General features: G+C 40.7%; 17 non-coding genes across 17 annotated transcripts in view; all 17 read left to right on the top strand.

Annotated features, from left to right (window-relative positions):
• Nucleotides 1–46, top strand: part of TRNAR-UCG (transfer RNA arginine (anticodon UCG)) — a 73-nt gene extending 27 nt beyond the window's left edge. Inside the window, exon 1 of the tRNA in view lies at nucleotides 1–46. This exon is cut by the window's left edge and continues 27 nt beyond it. This is a non-coding gene — a tRNA (tRNA-Arg).
• Nucleotides 47–849: 803 nt separating this feature from the next.
• TRNAR-CCU (transfer RNA arginine (anticodon CCU)) lies at nucleotides 850–922 on the top strand. Its single transcript has one exon. It is a non-coding gene; the product is annotated as a tRNA-Arg (tRNA).
• A 644-nt stretch (nucleotides 923–1,566) lies between these two features.
• On the top strand, nucleotides 1,567–1,639 carry TRNAR-UCG (transfer RNA arginine (anticodon UCG)). The gene has a single exon. It is a non-coding gene; the product is annotated as a tRNA-Arg (tRNA).
• An 803-nt stretch (nucleotides 1,640–2,442) lies between these two features.
• TRNAR-CCU (transfer RNA arginine (anticodon CCU)) lies at nucleotides 2,443–2,515 on the top strand. Its single transcript has one exon. It is a non-coding gene; the product is annotated as a tRNA-Arg (tRNA).
• A 567-nt stretch (nucleotides 2,516–3,082) lies between these two features.
• On the top strand, nucleotides 3,083–3,155 carry TRNAR-UCG (transfer RNA arginine (anticodon UCG)). The gene has a single exon. It is a non-coding gene; the product is annotated as a tRNA-Arg (tRNA).
• Nucleotides 3,156–3,959: 804 nt separating this feature from the next.
• On the top strand, nucleotides 3,960–4,032 carry TRNAR-CCU (transfer RNA arginine (anticodon CCU)). Its single transcript has one exon. It is a non-coding gene; the product is annotated as a tRNA-Arg (tRNA).
• Nucleotides 4,033–4,676: 644 nt separating this feature from the next.
• Nucleotides 4,677–4,749, top strand: TRNAR-UCG (transfer RNA arginine (anticodon UCG)). The gene has a single exon. It is a non-coding gene; the product is annotated as a tRNA-Arg (tRNA).
• Nucleotides 4,750–5,553: 804 nt separating this feature from the next.
• TRNAR-CCU (transfer RNA arginine (anticodon CCU)) lies at nucleotides 5,554–5,626 on the top strand. Its single transcript has one exon. It is a non-coding gene; the product is annotated as a tRNA-Arg (tRNA).
• Nucleotides 5,627–6,270: 644 nt separating this feature from the next.
• On the top strand, nucleotides 6,271–6,343 carry TRNAR-UCG (transfer RNA arginine (anticodon UCG)). Its single transcript has one exon. It is a non-coding gene; the product is annotated as a tRNA-Arg (tRNA).
• An 802-nt stretch (nucleotides 6,344–7,145) lies between these two features.
• On the top strand, nucleotides 7,146–7,218 carry TRNAR-CCU (transfer RNA arginine (anticodon CCU)). The gene has a single exon. It is a non-coding gene; the product is annotated as a tRNA-Arg (tRNA).
• Nucleotides 7,219–8,738: 1,520 nt separating this feature from the next.
• TRNAR-CCU (transfer RNA arginine (anticodon CCU)) lies at nucleotides 8,739–8,811 on the top strand. The gene has a single exon. It is a non-coding gene; the product is annotated as a tRNA-Arg (tRNA).
• A 1,521-nt stretch (nucleotides 8,812–10,332) lies between these two features.
• Nucleotides 10,333–10,405, top strand: TRNAR-CCU (transfer RNA arginine (anticodon CCU)). The gene has a single exon. It is a non-coding gene; the product is annotated as a tRNA-Arg (tRNA).
• A 3,832-nt stretch (nucleotides 10,406–14,237) lies between these two features.
• Nucleotides 14,238–14,310, top strand: TRNAR-UCG (transfer RNA arginine (anticodon UCG)). The gene has a single exon. It is a non-coding gene; the product is annotated as a tRNA-Arg (tRNA).
• An 803-nt stretch (nucleotides 14,311–15,113) lies between these two features.
• Nucleotides 15,114–15,186, top strand: TRNAR-CCU (transfer RNA arginine (anticodon CCU)). The gene has a single exon. It is a non-coding gene; the product is annotated as a tRNA-Arg (tRNA).
• Nucleotides 15,187–15,830: 644 nt separating this feature from the next.
• On the top strand, nucleotides 15,831–15,903 carry TRNAR-UCG (transfer RNA arginine (anticodon UCG)). Its single transcript has one exon. It is a non-coding gene; the product is annotated as a tRNA-Arg (tRNA).
• A 946-nt stretch (nucleotides 15,904–16,849) lies between these two features.
• TRNAR-CCU (transfer RNA arginine (anticodon CCU)) lies at nucleotides 16,850–16,922 on the top strand. The gene has a single exon. It is a non-coding gene; the product is annotated as a tRNA-Arg (tRNA).
• A 644-nt stretch (nucleotides 16,923–17,566) lies between these two features.
• TRNAR-UCG (transfer RNA arginine (anticodon UCG)) lies at nucleotides 17,567–17,639 on the top strand. Its single transcript has one exon. It is a non-coding gene; the product is annotated as a tRNA-Arg (tRNA).
• Nucleotides 17,640–19,887: the final 2,248 nt, after the last annotated feature.

Raw genomic sequence — 19,887 nt, 5'->3', positions numbered from 1 at the left:
CTGACTTCGGATCAGAAGATTGAGGGTTCGAGTCCCTTCGTGGTCGGTTTTTGCCACTGGTCACACAACTCAGCTTTCCATTCAGAATGGAAGCAGGCTCTTCCAATACTCATATAGCCATCATGTTCTCATTCCTAATTATTCATGAAGTGGAGTACATACTGCACAGTCATTTAGATTGCATCTTCAGCCTAAAATCTTGTTCATGTTAGTGGCATTAAGAAGTGCTTCTATGTACACGCACTGAATATGTAATAGGGTTGCAGAATTCTGACTTGACAGAATGGGTTTTTAGCTTAAGGGTGTGTAGATGAAATGCAAGGTGTGTAAGTATGTGTTCATGGAGTGCTTCAAGTGTAAAATCTGTATGATTTGTGCAGTTAAAATGCTAATTTTGCCTACTAGAAAGAAAAGTACTACAGAAGAATTATAAAGGATTGGCACATTGGCTGCCTTTGCTGATGACACAGTTGGCTAATTTGTAAAGCATTGGTATACTAAGTTGCAGCGTGTGGTTGAACTTGGTTAGGAGACTTGATGCCTCTTTCTGTGTCCTGCTGAAGACAAGGACGGCTTGATACCACTGTCAAAGCCCAGTTTATTGAGAAAAGCATCCAGGAAAGAAGAAGTGTTGAGTCGAAAGTGGTTCTCCTCCAATTTCTCTCCACTTGCTCAAAATGCAGAGCCTCCATTATAGCACAGAACAGAGTGTTAAAGTCGGGGATGGAAGAGGATGAAAATGGGAAGTTTACTTATGGAGAGAACTGAGAAATGTCCTGTGTGCAGACACCAGTGTTTGACGATTGAATACATTTAAATAATGCCTCTAGACTGCAAGTGTTTATCTGTGCCTCAGTGGCCTAATGGATAAGGCACTGGCCTCCTAAGCCAGGGATTGTGGGTTCGAGTCCCATCTGAGGTGAAAACCAATATCCGCTCTTACTTTTCCAGAAAAATTTATATATTTATAACATGCTTCCGCTCAGAAGCTTATGAGGTATTAGGAACTTTGAAATGGTACCATTTTACTTCTGTACTCTTCAGGGTCATGTTGGTGTTCTGAAACTACAAAGTAGATTTTTAAACACCTATCTTTGTCAGATGCAACTTTGACCCGGCAGAAGATATTCCTTTGGAAAAAATGATTTGAATTGGATTGGTGTAACTGTTGTTTCTAGAGGTGGTGACAGGCTTTCAGCTACTTGAACAGGGCAAGGCAGGATTCATGAAACGTATACAACCTTTGAGCGTGTGTAAATTGGCATTTCCAGAAAGGAGCAGTTTGTACTACTGTCAAAACAGTTTCTCTCCACTTCTGGAAATATCCAGAGCTATGTAAAGCATACAACTGAGCTTTAATCTCATGAAGAAAGAGGTTTAAATGCAAAAAAGAAAACAAAAGCTTGTCGTACTGGTGACATTCTCATTATATAGATTCCAAAAGAGTGCTTTAATTGAAAGGAGCTGAAAAAACACAATGGGATGTAAACCTAAATAACTATCAATATCATATTTCCCATCCTTGCATACTACCACCATTATAAAATTAAGCACAGCAGGACAAATGACCGCGTGGCCTAATGGATAAGGTGTCTGACTTCGAATCAGAAGATTGAGGGTTCGAGTCCCTTCGTGGTCGGTTTTTGCCAATGGACACACAACTCAGATTTCCATTCAGAATGGAAGCAGGCTCTTCCAATACTCTTATAGCCATCATGTTCTCATTCCTAAATATTCATGAAGTGGAGTACATACTGCACAGTCATTTAGATAGCATCTTCAGCCTAAAATCTTGTTCATGTTAGTGGCATTAAGAAGTGCTTCTATGTACACGCACTGAATATGTAATAGGGTTGCAGAATTTTGACTTGACAGAATGGGTTTTTAGCTTAAGGGTGTGTAGATGAAATGCAAGGTGTGTAAGTATGTGTCCATGGAGTGCTTCAAGTGTAAAATCTGTATGATTTGTGCAGTTAAAGTGCTAATTTTGCCTACGAGAAAGAGAAGTACTACAGAAGAATTATAAAGGATTGGCACATTGGCTGCCTTTGCTGATGACACAGTTGGCTAATTTGTGAAGCATTGGTCTATTAAGTTGCAGAGTGTGGTTGAACTTGGTTAGGAGACTTGGTGCCTGTTTCTGTGTCCTGCTGAAGACAAGGATGGCTTGATACCACTGTCAAAGGCCAGTTTATTGAGAAAAGCATTCAGGAAAGAAGAAGTGTTGAGTCGAGAGGGGTTCTCCTCCAATTTCTCTCCACTTGCTCGAAATGCAGAGAGTCCATTATAGCACAGAACAGAGTGTTAAAGTCGGGGATGGAAGAGGATGAAAATGGGAAGTTTACTCATGGAGAGAACTGAGAAATGTCCTGTGTGCAGACACCAGTGTTTGACGATTGAGTACATTTAAATAATGTTTCTAGACTGCAAGTGTTTATCTGTGCCTCAGTGGCCTAATGGATAAGGCACTGGCCTCCTAAGCCAGGGATTGTGGGTTCGAGTCCCATCGGAGGTGAAAACCAATATCCACTCTTACTTTTCCAGAAAAATTGATATATTTATTACATGCTTCCGCTCAGAAGCTTATGTGGTATTAGGAACTTTGAAATGGTACCATTTTACTTTTTGACCCGGCAGAAGATATTCCTTTGGAAAAAATGATTTGAATTGGATTGGTGTAACTGTTGTTTCTAGAGGTGGTGACAGGCTTTCAGCTACTTGAATAGGGCAAGGCAGGATTCATGAAACGTATACAACCTTTGAGCGTGTGTAAATTGGCATATCCAGAAAGGAGCAGTTTGTACTACTGTCAAAACAGTTTCTCTCCACTTCTGGAAATATCCAGAGCTATGTAAAGCATACAACTGAGCTTTAATCTCATGAAGAAAGAGGTTTAAATGCAAAAAAGAAAACAAAAGCTTATCGTACTGGTGACATTCTCATTATATAGATTCCAAAAGAGTGCTTTAATTGAAAGGAGCTGAAAAAACACAATGGGATGTAAACCTAAATAACTATCAATATCATATTTCCCATCCTTGCATACTACCTACATTATAAAAATAAGCACAGCAGGACATATGACCGCGTGGCCTAATGGATAAGGTGTCTGACTTCGGATCAGAAGATTGAGGGTTCGAGTCCCTTCGTGGTCGGATTTAACCAATGGACACACAACTCAGCTTTCCGTTCAGAATGGAAGCAGGCTCTTCCAATACTCTTATAGCCATCATGTTCTCATTCCTAATTATTCATGCAGTGGAGTACATACTGCACAGTCATTTAGATTGCATCTTCAGCCTAAAATCTTGTCCATGTTAGTGGCATTAAGAAGTGCTTCTATGTACACGCCCTGAATATGTAATAGGGTTTCCGAATTTTGACTTGACAGAATGGGTTTTTAGCTTAAGGGTGTGTAGATGAAATGCAAGGTGTGTAAGTATGTGTTCATGGAGTGCTTCAAGTGTAAAAATCTGTATGATTTGTGCAGTTAAAGTGCTAATTTTGCTTACGAGAAAGAAAAGTACTACAGAAGAATTATAAAGGTTTTGCACATTGGCTGCCTTTGCTGATGACACAGTTGACTAATTTGGAAAGCATTGGTCTATTAAGTTGCAGAGTGTGGTTGAACTTGGTTAGCAGACTTGGTGCCTGTTTCTGTGTCCTGCTGAAGACAAGGACGGCTTGATACCACTGTCAAAGCCCAGTTTATTGAGAAAAGCATCCAGGAAGGAAGAAGTGTTGAGTCAAAAGTGGTTCTCCTCCAATTTCTCTCCACTTGCGCGAAATGCAGAGCCTCCATTATAGCACAGAACAGAGTGTTAAAGTCGGGGATGGAAGAGGATGAAAATGGGAAGTTTACTTATGGAGAGAACTGAGAAATGTCCTGTGTGCAGACACCAGTGTTTGACGATTGAATACATTTATATAATGCCTCTAGCGTGCAAGTGTTCATCTGTGCCTCAGTGGCCTAATGGATAAGGCACTGGCCTCCTAAGCCAGGGATTGTGGGTTCGAGTCCCATCTGAGGTGAAAACCAATATCCACTATTACTTTTCTAGAAAAATTTATATATTTATTACATGCTTCCGCTCAGAAGCTTATGAGGTATTAGGAACTTTGAAATGGTACCATTTTACTTCTGTACTCTTCAGGGTCATGTTGATGTTCTGAAACTACAAAGTAGATTTTTAAACACCTATCTTTGTCGGATACAACTTTGACCCGTCAGAAGATATTCCTTTGGAAAAAATGATTTGAATTGGATTGGTGTAACTGTTGTTTCTAGAGGTGGTGACAGGCTTTCAGCTACTTGAATAGGGCAAGTCAGGATTCATGAAACGTATACAACCTTTGAGCGTGTGTAAATTGGCATATCCAGAAAGGAGCAGTTTGTACTACTGTCTAAACAGTTTCTCTACCCTTCTGGAAAAATCCAGAGCTATGTAAAGCATACAACTGAGCTTTAAACTCATGAAGAAAGAGGTTTAAATGCAAAAAAGAAAACAAAAGCTTATCGTACTGGTGACATTCTCATTATATAGATTCCAAAAGAGTGCTTTAATTGAAAGGAGCTGAAAAAACACAATGGGATGTAAACCTAAATAACTATCAATATCATATTTCCCATCCTTGCATACCACCTACATTATAAAAATAAGCACAGCAGGACATATGACCGCGTGGCCTAATGGATATGGTGTCTGACTTCGGATCAGAAGATTGAGGGTTCGAGTCCCTTCGTGGTCGGTTTTTGCCAATGGTCACACAACTCAGCTTTCCATTCAGAATGGAAGCAGGCTCTTCCAATACTCTTATAGCCATCATGTTCTCATTCCTAATTATTCATGGAGTGGAGTACATACTGCACAGTCATTTAGATTGCATCTTCAGCCTAAAATCTTGTCCATGTTAGTGGCATTAAGAAGTGCTTCTATGTACACGCACTGAATATGTAATAGGGTTGCAAAATTTTGACTTGACAGAATGGGTTTTTAGCTTAAGGGTGTGTAGATGAAATGCAAGGTGTGTAAGTATGTGTTCATGGAGTGCTTCAAGTGTAAAAATCTGTATGATTTGTGCAGTTAAAGTGCTAATTTTGCCTACGAGAAAGAAAAGTACTACAGAAGAATTATAAAGGTTTTGCACATTGGCTGCCTTTGCTGATGACACAGTTGGCTAATTTGGAAAGCATTGGTCTAATAAGTTGCAGAGTGTGGTTGAACTTGGTTAGCAGACTTGGTGCCTGTTTCTGTGTCCTGCTGAAGACAAGGACGGCTTGATACCACTGTCAAAGCCCAGTTTATTGAGAAAAGCATCCAGGAAAGAAGAAGTGTTGAGTCGAAAGTGGTTCTCCTCCAATTTCTCTCCACTTGCTCGAAATGCAGAGCCTCCATTATAGCACAGAACAGAGTGTTAAAGTCGGGGATGGAAGAGGATGAAAATGGGAAGTTTACTTATGGAGAGAACTGAGAAATGTCCTGTGTGCAGACACCAGTGTTTGACGATTGAATACATTTAAATAATGCCTCTAGACTGCAAGTGTTTATCTGTGCCTCAGTGGCCTAATGGATAAGGCACTGGCCTCCTAAGCCAGGGATTGTGGGTTCGAGTCCCATCTGAGGTGAAAACCAATATCCGCTCTTACTTTTCCAGAAAAATGTATATATTTATAACATGCTTCCGCTCAGAAGCTTATGAGGTATTAGGAACTTTGAAATGGTACCATTTTACTTCTGTACTCTTCAGGGTCATGTTGGTGTTCTGAAACTACAAAGTAGATTTTTAAACACCTATCTTTGTCAGATGCAACTTTGACCCGGCAGAAGATATTCCTTTGGAAAAAATGATTTGAATTGGATTGGTGTAACTGTTGTTTCTAGAGGTGGTGACAGGCTTTCAGCTACTTGAACAGGGCAAGGCAGGATTCATGAAACGTATACAACCTTTGAGCGTGTGTAAATTGGCATTTCCAGAAAGGAGCAGTTTGTACTACTGTCAAAACAGTTTCTCTCCACTTCTGGAAATATCCAGAGCTATGTAAAGCATACAACTGAGCTTTAATCTCATGAAGAAAGAGGTTTAAATGCAAAAAAGAAAACAAAAGCTTATCGTACTGGTGACATTCTCATTATATAGATTCCAAAAGAGTGCTTTAATTGAAAGGAGCTGAAAAAACACAATGGGATGTAAACCTAAATAACTATCAATATCATATTTCCCATCCTTGCATACTACCACCATTATAAAATTAAGCACAGCAGGACATATGACCGCGTGGCCTAATGGATAAGGTGTCTGACTTCGAATCAGAAGATTAAGGGTTCGAGTCCCTTCGTGGTCGGTTTTTGCCAATGGACACACAACTCAGATTTCCATTCAGAATGGAAGCAGGCTCTTCCAATACTCTTATAGCCATCATGTTCTCATTCCTAAATATTCATGAAGTGGAGTACATACTGCACAGTCATTTAGATAGCATCTTCAGCCTAAAATCTTGTTCATGTTAGTGGCATTAAGAAGTGCTTCTATGTACACGCACTGAATATGTAATAGGGTTGCAGAATTTTGACTTGACAGAATGGGTTTTTAGCTTAAGGGTGTGTAGATGAAATGCAAGGTGTGTAAGTATGTGTTCATGGAGTGCTTCAAGTGTAAAATCTGTATGATTTGTGCAGTTAAAGTGCTAATTTTGCCTACGAGAAAGAGAAGTACTACAGAAGAATTATAAAGGATTGGCACATTGGCTGCTTTGCTGATGACACAGTTGGCTAATTTGTGGAGCATTGGTCTATTAAGTTGCAGAGTGTGGTTGAACTTGGTTAGGAGACTTGGTGCCTGTTTCTGTGTCCTGCTGAAGACAAGGATGGCTTGATACCACTGTCAAAGGCCAGTTTATTGAGAAAAGCATTCAGGAAAGAAGAAGTGTTGAGTCGAGAGGGGTTATCCTCCAATTTCTCTCCACTTGCTCGAAATGCAGAGAGTCCATTATAGCACAGAACAGAGTGTTAAAGTCGGGGACGGAACAGGATGAAAATGGGAAGTTTACTCATGGAGAGAACTGAGAAATGTCCTGTGTGCAGACACCAGTGTTTGACGATTGAGTACATTTAAATAATGTTTCTAGACTGCAAGTGTTTATCTGTGCCTCAGTGGCCTAATGGATAAGGCACTGGCCTCCTAAGCCAGGGATTGTGGGTTCGAGTCCCATCTGAGGTGAAAACCAATATCCACTCTTACTTTTCCAGAAAAATTGATATATTTATTACATGCTTCCGCTCAGAAGCTTATGTGGTATTAGGAACTTTGAAATGGTACCATTTTACTTCTTTACTCTTCAGAGTCATGCTGGTGTTCTGAAACTACAAAGTAGATTTTTAAACACCTATCTTTGTCAGATGCAACTTTGACCCGGCAGAAGATATTCCTTTGGAAAAAATGATTTGAATTGGATTGGTGTAACCGTTGTTTCTAGAGGTGGTGACAGGCTTTCAGCTACTTGAATAGGGCAAGTCAGGATTCATGAAACGTATACAACCTTTGAGCGTGTGTAAATTGGCATATCCAGAAAGGAGCAGTTTTTACTACTGTCAAAACAGTTTCTCTCCACCTCTAGAAATATCCAGAGCTATGTAAAGCGTACAACTGAGCTTTATTCTCATGAAGAAAGAGGTTTAAATGCAAAAAAGAAAACAAAAGCTTATCGTACTGGAGACATTTTCATTATATAGATTCCAAAAGAGTGCTTTAATTGAAAGGAGCTGAAAACACACAATGGGATGTAAACCTAAATAACTATCAATATCATAGTTCCCATCCTTGCATACCACCTACATTATAAAAATAAGCACTGCAGGACATATGACCGCGTGGCCTAATGGATAAGGCGTCTGACTTCGTATCAGAAGATTGAGGGTTTGAGTCCCTTCGTGGTTGGTTTTTGCCAATGGTCACACAACTCAGATTTCCATTCAGAATGGAAGCAGGCTCTTCCAATACTCTTATAGCCATCATGTTCTCATTCCTAATTATTCATTAAGTGGAGTACATACTGCACAGTCATTTAGATTGCATCTTCAGCCTAAAATCTTGTTCATGTTAGTGGCATTAAGAAGTGCTTCTATGTACACGCACAGAATATGTAATAGGGTTGCAGAATTTTGACTTGACAGAATGGGTTTTTAGCTTAAGGGTGTGTAGATGAAATGCAAGGTGTGTAAGTATGTGTTCATGGAGTGCTTCAAGTGTAAAATCTGTATGATTTGTGCAGTTAAAGTGCTAATTTTGCCTACGAGAAAGAGAAGTACTACAGAAGAATTTTAAAGGATTGGCACATTGGCTGCCTTTGCTGATGACACAGTTGGCTAATTTGTGAAGCATTGGTCTATTAAGTTGCAGAGTGTGGTTGAACTTGGTTAGGAGACTTGGTGCCTGTTTCTGTGTCCTGCTGAAGACAAGGACGGCTTGATACCACTGTCAAAGCCCAGTTTATTGAGAAAAGCATCCAGGAAAGAAGAAGTGTTGAGTCGAAAGTGGTTCTCCTCCAATTTCTCTCCACTTGCGCGAAATGCAGAGCCTCCATTATAGCACAGAACAGAGTGTTAAAGTCGGGGATGGAAGAGGATGAAAATGGGAAGTTTACTTATGGAGAGAACTGAGAAATGTCCTGTGTGCAGACACCAGTGTTTGACAATTGAATACATTTAAATAATGCCTCTAGACTGCAAGTGTTCATCTGTGCCTCAGTGGCCTAATGGATAAGGCACTGGCCTCCTAAGCCAGGGATTGTGGGTTCGAGTCCCATCTGAGGTGAAAACCAATATCCAGTATTACTTTTCTTGAAAAATTTATATATTTATTACATGCTTCCGCTCAGAAGCTTATGAGGTATTAGGAACTTTGAAATGGTACCATTTTACTTCTGTACTCTCCGGACTCATGTTGGTGTTCTGAAACTCCAAAGTAGATTTTTAAACACCTATCTTTGTCAGATGCAACTTTGACCCGGCAGAAGATATTCCTTTGGAAAAAATGATTTGAATTGGATTGGTGTAACTGTTGTTTCTAGAGGTGGTGACAGGCTTTCAGCTACTTGAATAGGGCAAGGCAGGATTCATGAAACGTATACAACCTTTGAGCGTGTTTAAATTGGCATATCCAGAAAGGAGCAGTTTGTACTACTGTCAAAACAGTTTCTCTCCACTTCTGGAAATATCCAGAGCTATGTAAAGCATACAACTGAGCTTTAATCTCATGAAGAAAGAGGTTTAAATGCAAAAAAGAAAACAAAAGCTTATCGTACTGGTGACATTCTCATTATATAGATTCCAAAAGAGTGCTTTAATTGAAAGGAGCTGAAAAAACACAATGGGATGTAAACCTAAATAACTATCAATATCATATTTCCCATCCTTGCATACCACCTACATTATAAAAATAAGCACAGCAGGACATATGACTGAGTGGCCTAATGGATAAGGTGTCTGACTTCGGATCAGAGGGTTGAGGATTCGAGTCCCTTCGTGGTCGGTTTTTGCCAATGGACACACAACTCAGCTTTCCGTTCAGAATGGAAGCAAGCTCTTCCAATACTCTTATAGCCATCATGTTCTCATTCCTAATAATTCATGAAGTGGAGTACATACTGCACAGTCATTTAGATTGCATCTTCAGCCTAAAATCTTGTCCATGTTAGTGGCATTAAGAAGTGCTTCTATGTACACGCACTGAATATGTAATAGGGTTGCAGAATTTTGACTTGACCGAATGGGTTTTTAGCTTAAGGGTGTGTAGATGAAATGCAAGGTGTGTAAGTATGTGTTCATGGAGTGCTTCAAGTGTAAAAATCTGTATGGTTTGTGCAGTTAAAGTGCTAAGTTTGCCTACGAGAAAGAAAAGTACTACAGAAGAATTATAAAGGATTGGCACATTGGCAGCCTTTGCTGATGACACAGTTGGCTAATTTGTAAAGCATTGGTCTATTAAGTTGCAGAGTGTGGTTGAACTTGGTTAGGAGACTTGGTGCCTGTTTCTGTATCCTGCTGAAGACAAGGACGGCTTGATACCACTGTCAAAGCCCAGTTTATTGAGAAAAGCATCCAGGTAAGAAGAAGTGTTGAGTCGAAAGTGGTTCTCCTCCAATTCCTCTCCACTTGCTCGAAATGCAGAGCCTCCATTATAGCACAGAACAGAGTGTTAAAGTCGGGGATGGAAGAGGATGAAAATGGGAAGTTTACTTATGGAGAGAACTGAGAAATGTCCTGTGTGCAGACACCAGTGTTTGACGATTGAATACATTTGAATAATGCCTCTAGACTGCAAGTGTTCATCTGTGCCTCAGTGGCCTAATGGATAAGGCACTGGCCTCCTAAGCCAGGGATTGTGGGTTCGAGTCCCATCTGAGGTGAAAACCAATATCCACTCTTACTTTTCCAGAAAAATTGATATATATATTACATGCTTCCGCTCAGAAGCTTATGTGGTATTAGGAACTTTGAAATGGTACCATTTTACTTCTGTACTCTTCAGAGTCATGCTGGTGTTCTGAAACTACAAAGTAGATTTTTAAACACCTATCTTTGTCAGATGCAACTTTGACCCGGCAGAAGATATTCCTTTGGAAAAAATGATTTGAATTGGATTGGTGTAACTGTTGTTTCTAGAGGTGGTGACAGGCTTTCAGCTACTTGAATAGGGCAAGTCAGGATTCATGAAACGTATACAACCTTTGAGCGTGTGTAAATTGGCATATCCAGAAAGGAGCAGTTTTTACTACTGTCAAAACAGTTTCTCTCCACCTCTAGAAATATCCAGAGCTATGTAAAGCGTACAACTGAGCTTTATTCTCATGAAGAAAGAGGTTTAAATGCAAAAAAGAAAACAAAAGCTTATCGTACTGGAGACATTTTCATTATATAGATTCCAAAAGAGTGCTTTAATTGAAAGGAGCTGAAAACACACAATGGGATGTAAACCTAAATAACTATCAATATCATATTTCCCATCCTTGCATACCACCTACATTATAAAAATAAGCACAGCAGGACATATGACCGCGTGGCCTAATAGATAAGGCGTCTGACTTCGTATCAGAAGATTGAGGGTTCGAGTCCCTTCGTGGTTGGTTTTTGCCAATGGTCACACAACTCAGATTTCCATTCAGAATGGAAGCAGGCTCTTCCAATACTCTTATAGCCATCATGTTCTTATTCCTAATTATTCATGAAGTGGAGTACATACTGCACAGTCATTTAGATTGCATCTTCAGCCTAAAATCTTGTTCATGTTAGTGGCATTAAGAAGTGCTTCTATGTACACGCACGGAATATGTAATAGGGTTGCAGAATTTTGACTTGACAGAATAGGTTTTTAGCTTAAGGGTGTGTAGATGAAATGCAAGGTGTGTAAGTATGTGTTCATGGAGTGCTTCAAGTGTAAAATCTGTATGATTTGTGCAGTTAAAGTGCTAATTTTGCCTACGAGAAAGAGAAGTACTACAGAAGAATTATAAAGGATTGGCACATTGGCTGCCTTTGCTGATGACACAGTTGGCTAATTTGTGAAGCATTGGTCTATTAAGTTGCAGAGTGTGGTTGAACTTGGTTAGGAGACTTGGTGCCTGTTTCTGTGTCCTGCTAAAGACAAGGACGGCTTGATACCACTGTCAAAGCCCAGTTTATTGAGAAAAGCATCCAGGAAAGAAGAAGTGTTGAGTCGAAAGTGGTTCTCCTCCAATTTCTCTCCACTTGCGCGAAATGCAGAGCCTCCATTATAGCACAGAACAGAGTGTTAAAGTCGGGGATGGAAGAGGATGAAAATGGGAAGTTTACTTATGGAGAGAAAGGAGAAATGTCCTGTGTGTAGACACCAGTGTTTGACGATTGAATACATTTAAATAATGCCGCTAGACTGCAAATGTTTATCCGTGCCTCAGTGGCCTAATGGATAAGACACTGGCCTCCTAAGCCAGGGATTGTGGGTACGAGTCCCATCTGAGGTGAAAACCAATATCCACTCTTACTTTTCCAGAAAATTTTATAAATTTATTACATGCTTCCGCTCAGAAGCTTATGAGGTATTAGGAACTTTGAAATGGTACAATTTTACTTCTGTACTCTTCAGGGTCATGTTGGTGTTCTGAAACTACAAAGTAGATTTTTAAACACCTATCTTTGTCAGATGCAACTTTGACCCGGCAGAAGATATACCTTTTTCGAAAAAATGATTTGAATTGGATTGGTGTAACTGTTGTTTCTAGAGGTGGTGACAGGCTTTCAGCTACTTGAATAGTGCAAGTCAGGATTCATGAAACGTATACAACCTTTGAGCGTGTGTAAATTGGCATATCCAGAAAGGAGCAGTTTGTACTACTGTCAAAACAGTTTCTCTCCACTTCTGGAAATATCCAGAGCTATGTAAAGCATACAACTGAGCTTTAATCTCAGGAAGAAAGAGGTTTAAATGCAAAAAAGAAAACAAAAGCTTATCAAACTGGTGACATTCTCATTATATAGATTCCAAAAGAGTGCTTTAATTGAAAGGAGCCGAGAACACACAATGGGATGTAAACCTAAATAACTATCAATATCATATTTCCCATCCTTGCATACCACCTACATTATAAAAATAAGCACAGCAGGACATATGACCGCTTGGCCTAATGGATAAGGCGTCTGACTTCGTATCAGAAGATTGAGGGTTCGAGTCCCTTCGTGGTCGGTTTTTGCAAATGGTCACACAACTCAGATTTCCATTCAGAATGGAAGCAGGCTCTTCCAATACTCTTATAGCCATCATGTTCTCATTCATAATTATTCATGAAGTGGAGTACATACTGCACAGTCATTTAGATTGCATCTTCAGCCTAAAATCTTGTTCATGTTAGTGGCATTAAGAAGTGCTTCTATGTACACGCACTGAATATGTAATAGGGTTGCAGAATTTTGACTTGACAGAATGGGTTTTTAGCTTAAGGGTGTGTAGATGAAATGCAAGGTGTGTAAGTATGTGTTCATGGAGTGCTTCAAGTGTAAAATCTGTATGATTTGTGCAGTTAAAGTGCTAATTTTGCCTACGAGAAAGAGAAGTACTACAGAAGAATTATAAAGGATTGGCACATTGGCTGCCTTTGCTGATGACACAGTTGGCTAATTTGTAAAGCATTGGTCTATTAAGTTGCAGAGTGTGGTTGAACTTGGTTAGGAGACTTGGTGCCTGTTTCTGTGTCCTGCTGAAGACAAGGACGGCTTGATACCACTGTCAAAGCCTAGTTTATTGAGAAAAGCATCCAGGAAAGAAGAAGTGTTGAGTCGAAAGTGGTTCTCCTCCAATTTCTCTCCACTTGCTCGAAATGCAGAGCCTCCATTATAGCACAGAACAGAGTGTTAAAGTCGGGGATGGAAGAGGATGAAAATGGGAAGTTTACTAATGGAGAGAACTGAGAAATGTCCTGTGTGCAGACACCAGTGTTTGACGATTGAATACATTTAAATAATGCCTCTAGACTGCAAGTGTTTATCTGTGCCTCAGTGGCTGAATGGATAAGGCACTGCCCTCCTAAGCCGGGCATTGTGGGTTCGAGTCCCATCTGAGGTGAAAACCAATATCCACTCTTACTTTTCCAGAAAAATTGATATATTTATTACATGCTTCCGCTCAGAAGCTTATGTGGTATTAGGAAGTTTGAAATGGTACCATTTTACTTCTGTACTCTTCAGAGTCATGTTGGTGTTCTGAAACTACAAAGTAGATTTTTAAACACCTATCTTTGTCAGATGCAACTTTGACCCGGCAGAAGATATTCCTTTGGAAAAAATGATTTGAATTGGATTGGTGTAACTGTTGTTTCTAGAGGTGGTGACAGGCTTTCAGCTACTTGAATAGGGCAAGTCAGGATTCATGAAACGTATACAACCTTTGAGAGTGTGTAAATTGGCATATCCAGAAAGGAGCAGTTTTTACTACTGTCAAAACAGTTTCTCTCCACTTCTAGAAATATCCAGAGCTATGTAAAGCATACAACTGAGCTTTATTCTCATGAAGAAAGAGGTTTAAATGCAAAAAAGAAAACAAAAGCTTATCGTACTGGTGACATTCTCATTATATAGATTCCAAAAGAGTGCTTTAATTGAAAGGAGCTGAAAAAACACAATGGGATGTAAACCTAAATAACTATCAATATCATATTTCCCATCCTTGCATACCACCTACATTATAAAAATAAGCACAGCAAGACATATGACCGCGTGGCCTAATGGATAAGGCGTCTGACTTCGGATCAGAAGATTGAGGGTTCGAGTCCCTTTGTGGTCGGTTTTTGCCAATGGTCACACAACTCAGCTTTCCGTTCAGAATGGAAGCAGGCTCTTCCAATACTCTTATAGCCATCATGTTCTCATTCCTAATTATTCATGAAGTGGAGTACATACTGCACAGTCATTTAGATTGCATCTTCAGCCTAAAATCTTGTCCATGTTAGTGGCATTAAGAAGTGCTTCTATGTACACGCACTGAATATGTAATAGGGTTGCAGAATTTTGACTTGACAGAATGGGTTTTTAGCTTAAGGGTGTGTAGATGAAATGCAAGGTGTGTAAGTATGTGTCCATGGAGTGCTTCAAGTATAAAATCTGTATGATTTGTGCAGTTAAAGTGCTAATTTTGCCTACGAGAAAGAAAAGTACTACAGGAGAATTATAAAGGATTGGCACATTGGCTGCCTTTGCTGATGACACAGTTGGCTAATTTGCAAAGCATTGGTATATTAAGTTGCATAGTGTGGTTGAACTTGGTTAGGAGACTTGGTGCCTGTTTCTTTGTCCTGCTGAAGACAAGGACTGCTTGATACCACTGTAAAAGCCCAGTTTATTGAGAAAAGCATCCAGGAAAGAAGAAGTGTTGAGTCGAAAGTGGTTCTCCTCCAATTTCTCTCCACTTGCTCGAAATGCAGAGCCTCCATTATAGCACAGAACAGAGTGTTACAGTTGGGCATGGAAGAGGATGAAAATGGGAAGTTTACTTATGGAGAGAACTGAGAAATGTCCTGTGTGCAGACACCAGTGTTTGACGAATGAATACATTTAGATAATGCCTCTAGACTGCAAGTGTTTATCTGTGCCTCAGTGGCCTAATGGATAAGGCACTGGCCTCCTAAGCCAGGGATTGTGTGTTCGAGTCCCATCTGAGGTAAAAACCAATATCCAGTATTACCTTTCTTGAAAAATTTATATATTTATTACATTCTTCCGCTCAGAAGCTTATGAGGTATTAGGAACTTTGAAATGGTACCATTTTACTTCTGTACTCTCCGGACTCATGTTGGTGTTCTGAAACTACAAAGTAGATTTTTGAACACCTATCTTTGTCAGATGAAACTTTGACCCGGCAGAAGATATTCCTTTGGAAAAAATGATTTGAATTGGATTGGTGTAACTGTTGTTTCTAGAGGTGGTGACAGGCTTTCAGCTACTTGAATAGGGCAAGGCAGGATTCATGAAACGTATACAACCTTTGAGCGTGTGTAAATTGGCATATCCAGAAAGGAGCAGTTTGTACTACTGTCAAAACAGTTTCTCTCCACTTCTGGAAATATCCAGAGCTATGTAAAGCATACAACTGAGCTTTAATCTCATGAAGAAAGAGGTTTAAATGCAAAAAAGAAAACAAAAGCTTATCGTACTGGTGACATTCTCATTATATAGATTCCAAAAGAGTGCTTTAATTGAAAGGAGCTGAAAAAACACAATGGGGTGTAAACCTAAATAACTATCAATATCATATTTCCCATCCTTGCATACCACCTACATTATAAAAATAAGCACAGCAGGACATATGACCGCGTGGCCTAATGGATAAGGTGTCTGACTTCGGATCAGAAGATTGAGGGTTCGAGTCCCTTCGTGGTCTGTTTTTGCCAATGGACACACAACTCAGCTTTCCGTTCAGAATGGAAGCAGGCTCTTCCAATACTCTTATAGCCATCATGTTCTCATTCCTAATTATTCATGAAGTGGAGTACATACTGCACAGTCATTTAGATTGCATCTTCAGCCTAAAATCTTGTCCATGTTAGTGGCATTAAGAAGTGCTTCTATGTACACGCACTGAATATGTAATAGGGTTGCAGAATTTTGACTTGACAGAATGGGTTTTTAGCTTAAGGGTGTGTAGATGAAATGCAAGGTGTGTAAGTATGTGTTCATGGAGTGCTTCAAGTGTAAAAATCTGTATGATTTGTGCAGTTAAAGTGCTAATTTTGCCTACGAGAAAGAAAAGTACTACAGAAGAATTATAAAGGATTGGCACATTGGCTGCCTTTGCTGATGACACAGTTGGCTAATTTGTAAAGCATTGGTCTATTAAGTTGCAGAGTGTGGTTGAACTTGGTTAGGAGACTTGGTGCCTGTTTCTGTGTCCTGCTGAAGACAAGGACGGCTTGATACCACTGTCAAAGCCCAGTTTATTGAGATAAGCATCCAGGAAAGAAGAAGTGTTGAGTCGAAAGTGGTTCTCCTCCAATTTCTCTCCACTTGCTCGAAATGCAGAGCCTCCATTATAGCACAGACCAGAGTGTTAAAGTCGGGGATGGAAGAGGATGAAAATGGGAAGTTTACTTATGGAGAGAACTGAGAAATGTCCTGTGTGCAGACACCATTGTTTGATGATTGAATACATTTAACACCTTGGCTGCTGTGGGTATTTTTCCCCTGTGCTGGAAAATCACTGATGCCATATATTCATGACGAGCTCAGCTCGTCATCAGCACACGACCACCGTGGCTGATGATGAGCCGAGCTCGTCATCAGCATCGAAGGGGTTAAATAATGCCTCTAGACTGCAAGTGTTCATCTGTGCCTCAGTGGCCTAATGGATAAGGCACTGGCCTCCTAAGCCAGGGATTGTGGGTTTGAGTCCCATCTGAGGTGAAAACCAATATCCACTATTACTTTTCTAGAAAAATTTATATATTTATTACATGCTTCCGCTCAGAAGCTTATGAGGTATTAGGAACTGTGAGATGGTACCATTTTACTTCTGTACTCTCCGGACTCATGTTGGTGTTCTGAAACTACAAAGTAGATTTTTAAACACCTATCTTTGTCAGATGCAACTTTGACCCAGCAGAAGATATTCCTTTGGAAAAAATGATTTGAATTGGATTGGTGTAACTGTTGTTTCTAGAGGAGGTGACAGGCTTTCAGCTACTTGAATAGGGCAAGTCAGGATTCATGAAACACATACAACCTTTGAGCATGTGTAAATTGGCATATCCAGAAAGGAGCAGTTTGTACTACTGTCAAAACAGTTTCTCTCCACTTCTGGAAATATCCAGAGCTATGTAAAGCATACAACTGAGCTTTAATCTCATGAAGAAAGAGGTTTAAATGCAAAAAAGAAAACAAAAGCTTATCGTACTGGTGACATTTTCATTATATAGATTCCAAAAGAGTGCTTTAATTGAAAGGAGCTGAAAACACACAATGGGATGTAAACCTAAATAACTATCAATATCATATTTCCCATCCTTGCATACCACCTACATTATAAAAATAAGCCCAACAGGACATATGACCGCGTGGCCTAATGGATAAGGCGTCTGACTTCGGATCAGAAGATTGAGGGTTCGAGTCCCTTCGTGGTTGGTTTTTGCCAATGGTCACACAACTCAGATTTCCATTCAGAATGGAAGCAGGCTCTTCCAATACTCTTATAGCCATAATGTTCTCATTCCTAATTATTCATGAAGTGGAGTACATACTGCACAGTCATTTAGATTGCATCTTCAGCCTAAAATCTTGTTCATGTTAGTGGCATTAAGAAGTGCTTCTATGTACACGCATGGAATATGTAATAAGGTTGCAGAATTTTGACTTGACAGAATGGGTTTTTAGCTTAAGGGTGTGTAGATGAAATGCAAGGTGTGTAAGTATGTGTTCATGGAGTGCTTCAAGTGTAAAATCTATATGATTTGTGCAGTTAAAGTGCTAATTTTGCCTACGAGAAAGAGAAGTACTACAGAAGAATTATAAAGGATTGGCACATTGGCTGCCTATGCTGATGACACAGTTGGCTAATTTGTGAAGCATTGGTCTATTAAGTTGCAGAGTGTGGTTGAACTTGGTTAGGAGACTTAGTGCCTGTTTCTGTGTCCTGCTGAAGACAAGGACGGCTTGATACCACTGTCAAAGCCCAGTTTATTGAGAAAAGCATCCAGGAAAGAAGAAGTGTTGAGTCGAGAGTGGTTCTCCTCCAATTTCTCTCCACTTGCTCGAAATATAGAGAGTCCATTATAGCACAGAACAGAGTGTTAAAGTCGGGGATGGAAGAGGATGAAAATGGGAAGTTTACTTATGGAGAGAACTGAGAAATGTCCTGTGTGCAGACACCAGTGTTTGACGATTGAATACATTTAAATAATGCCTCTAGACTGCAAGTGTTTATATGGCTGAGATACCCGCCACCCCCTCTCAACACAATCCCCAAGAATTGGGAAACCGGAAACCGTTCTTGAACTTTTGGAAGGCGGGAAGGGAGTCACCCTTCCCGGCCGTATTTATTAAAATATGAAACAAAATTAAAACATTAAAATAACAGTTTCATATTATGTACAATTTCATTTCCACATTACGATGTTTGGCTAACCTTAACAGATCTCTAATACAAAGGTTCTCCTAGCCGAACTAACATCCTACAAAACATTTGACTTGAAATTGTACATCCTAACGTTAAGGGCCAACGGCAAGGTCGTAACCGGTGTCAGATCCCTAAACCAGAAATACCCCCCTCACTTGTGAGAGGAGTGACCGCACAGAGGCGTACCTCAAGTGCATCTACCAATTTCCCTTTGTACTTGACGGGGGCCCCAATAAACTCGACGCCATTTAACGGTCGTTCGAGGACTCGTGTGAGGTGTCTAAAAGGTAGCGTAAACCCCCTCCCGCACCCCACACAACTTACCCATCTGCCGTCGCAGATGTCCTGGCCCCGGGAAATTCCCCAGGAGGGGCCGTAGCCCCTCCTATCCAGGAAGGGGCCTTGACCACCTTTCCTTTCCTTCCGGCGGCCTCTCCTTAGACAGGACCGCCTCCCCGTTGAGGGGCCAATTGGCCACCTCCCCCGCGCGCTCCCATCCGTAATGGGTGACGCCCCCTCATAGGGATCTTCGAATTACTGCTCACCGATTATGACCTTACCGCCCGACCAAAATAAATACGACAAGTCTAACTAAGTTACTGAGATTACAAAGCAAACATCACTTATTACCAAGCGTGAATACTGCTCAATCCTTGCTCCAAAACTTTATTTGCAAAATATACTGAAAATAACCAATCTTTATTGCATCTTAAGCAATTTCACGATATCATCACAACCTGTAAGAAAACAGAGAAAACAAAAAGATACTATATCAACTGTATTCACAACGAATCGCTGTCCTCAGGGGCTGGTGGGTGGGTCAAAATTGGCTCTTCGTTCCGTCTCGAGCTCACGTGCAGCGGGGAGGTGCAGCTTCAGAGCACAGGAACAAGAGGATGCTTTCTTGGCTTCCGCTCCTTTTATCCGTCTTCAGGGTGGGCGTGAACCCGCCCCCGCCTGCCTCCGAGGGCGTGGCCGGCCGCGTCGGTGTCTAGGCCAGCCCACTCTAGGGCGGGAAAAAGGCGCGCCCCGGCTACGCCGCTTCGGGCATACCAGCCGAGACTCGCCTCCCGCCCAAGATGGCTTCCCGGGGGGATCGAGGTACTCCACCATACGTTCGAGGGGACCGAATGGTCGCCCCTTTCCATATGGCTGAGATACCCGCCACCCCCTCTCAACACAATCCCCAAGAATTGGGAAACCGGAAACCGTTCTTGAACTTTTGGAAGGCGGGAAGGGAGTCACCCTTCCCGGCCG

This window comes from Lissotriton vulgaris, chromosome 5 (assembly GCF_964263255.1).
Source record: "Lissotriton vulgaris chromosome 5, aLisVul1.2, whole genome shotgun sequence".
Classification (NCBI taxonomy): Eukaryota; Metazoa; Chordata; class Amphibia; order Caudata; family Salamandridae; genus Lissotriton; species Lissotriton vulgaris.
This window is presented reverse-complemented; position numbering and strand designations above follow the sequence as displayed.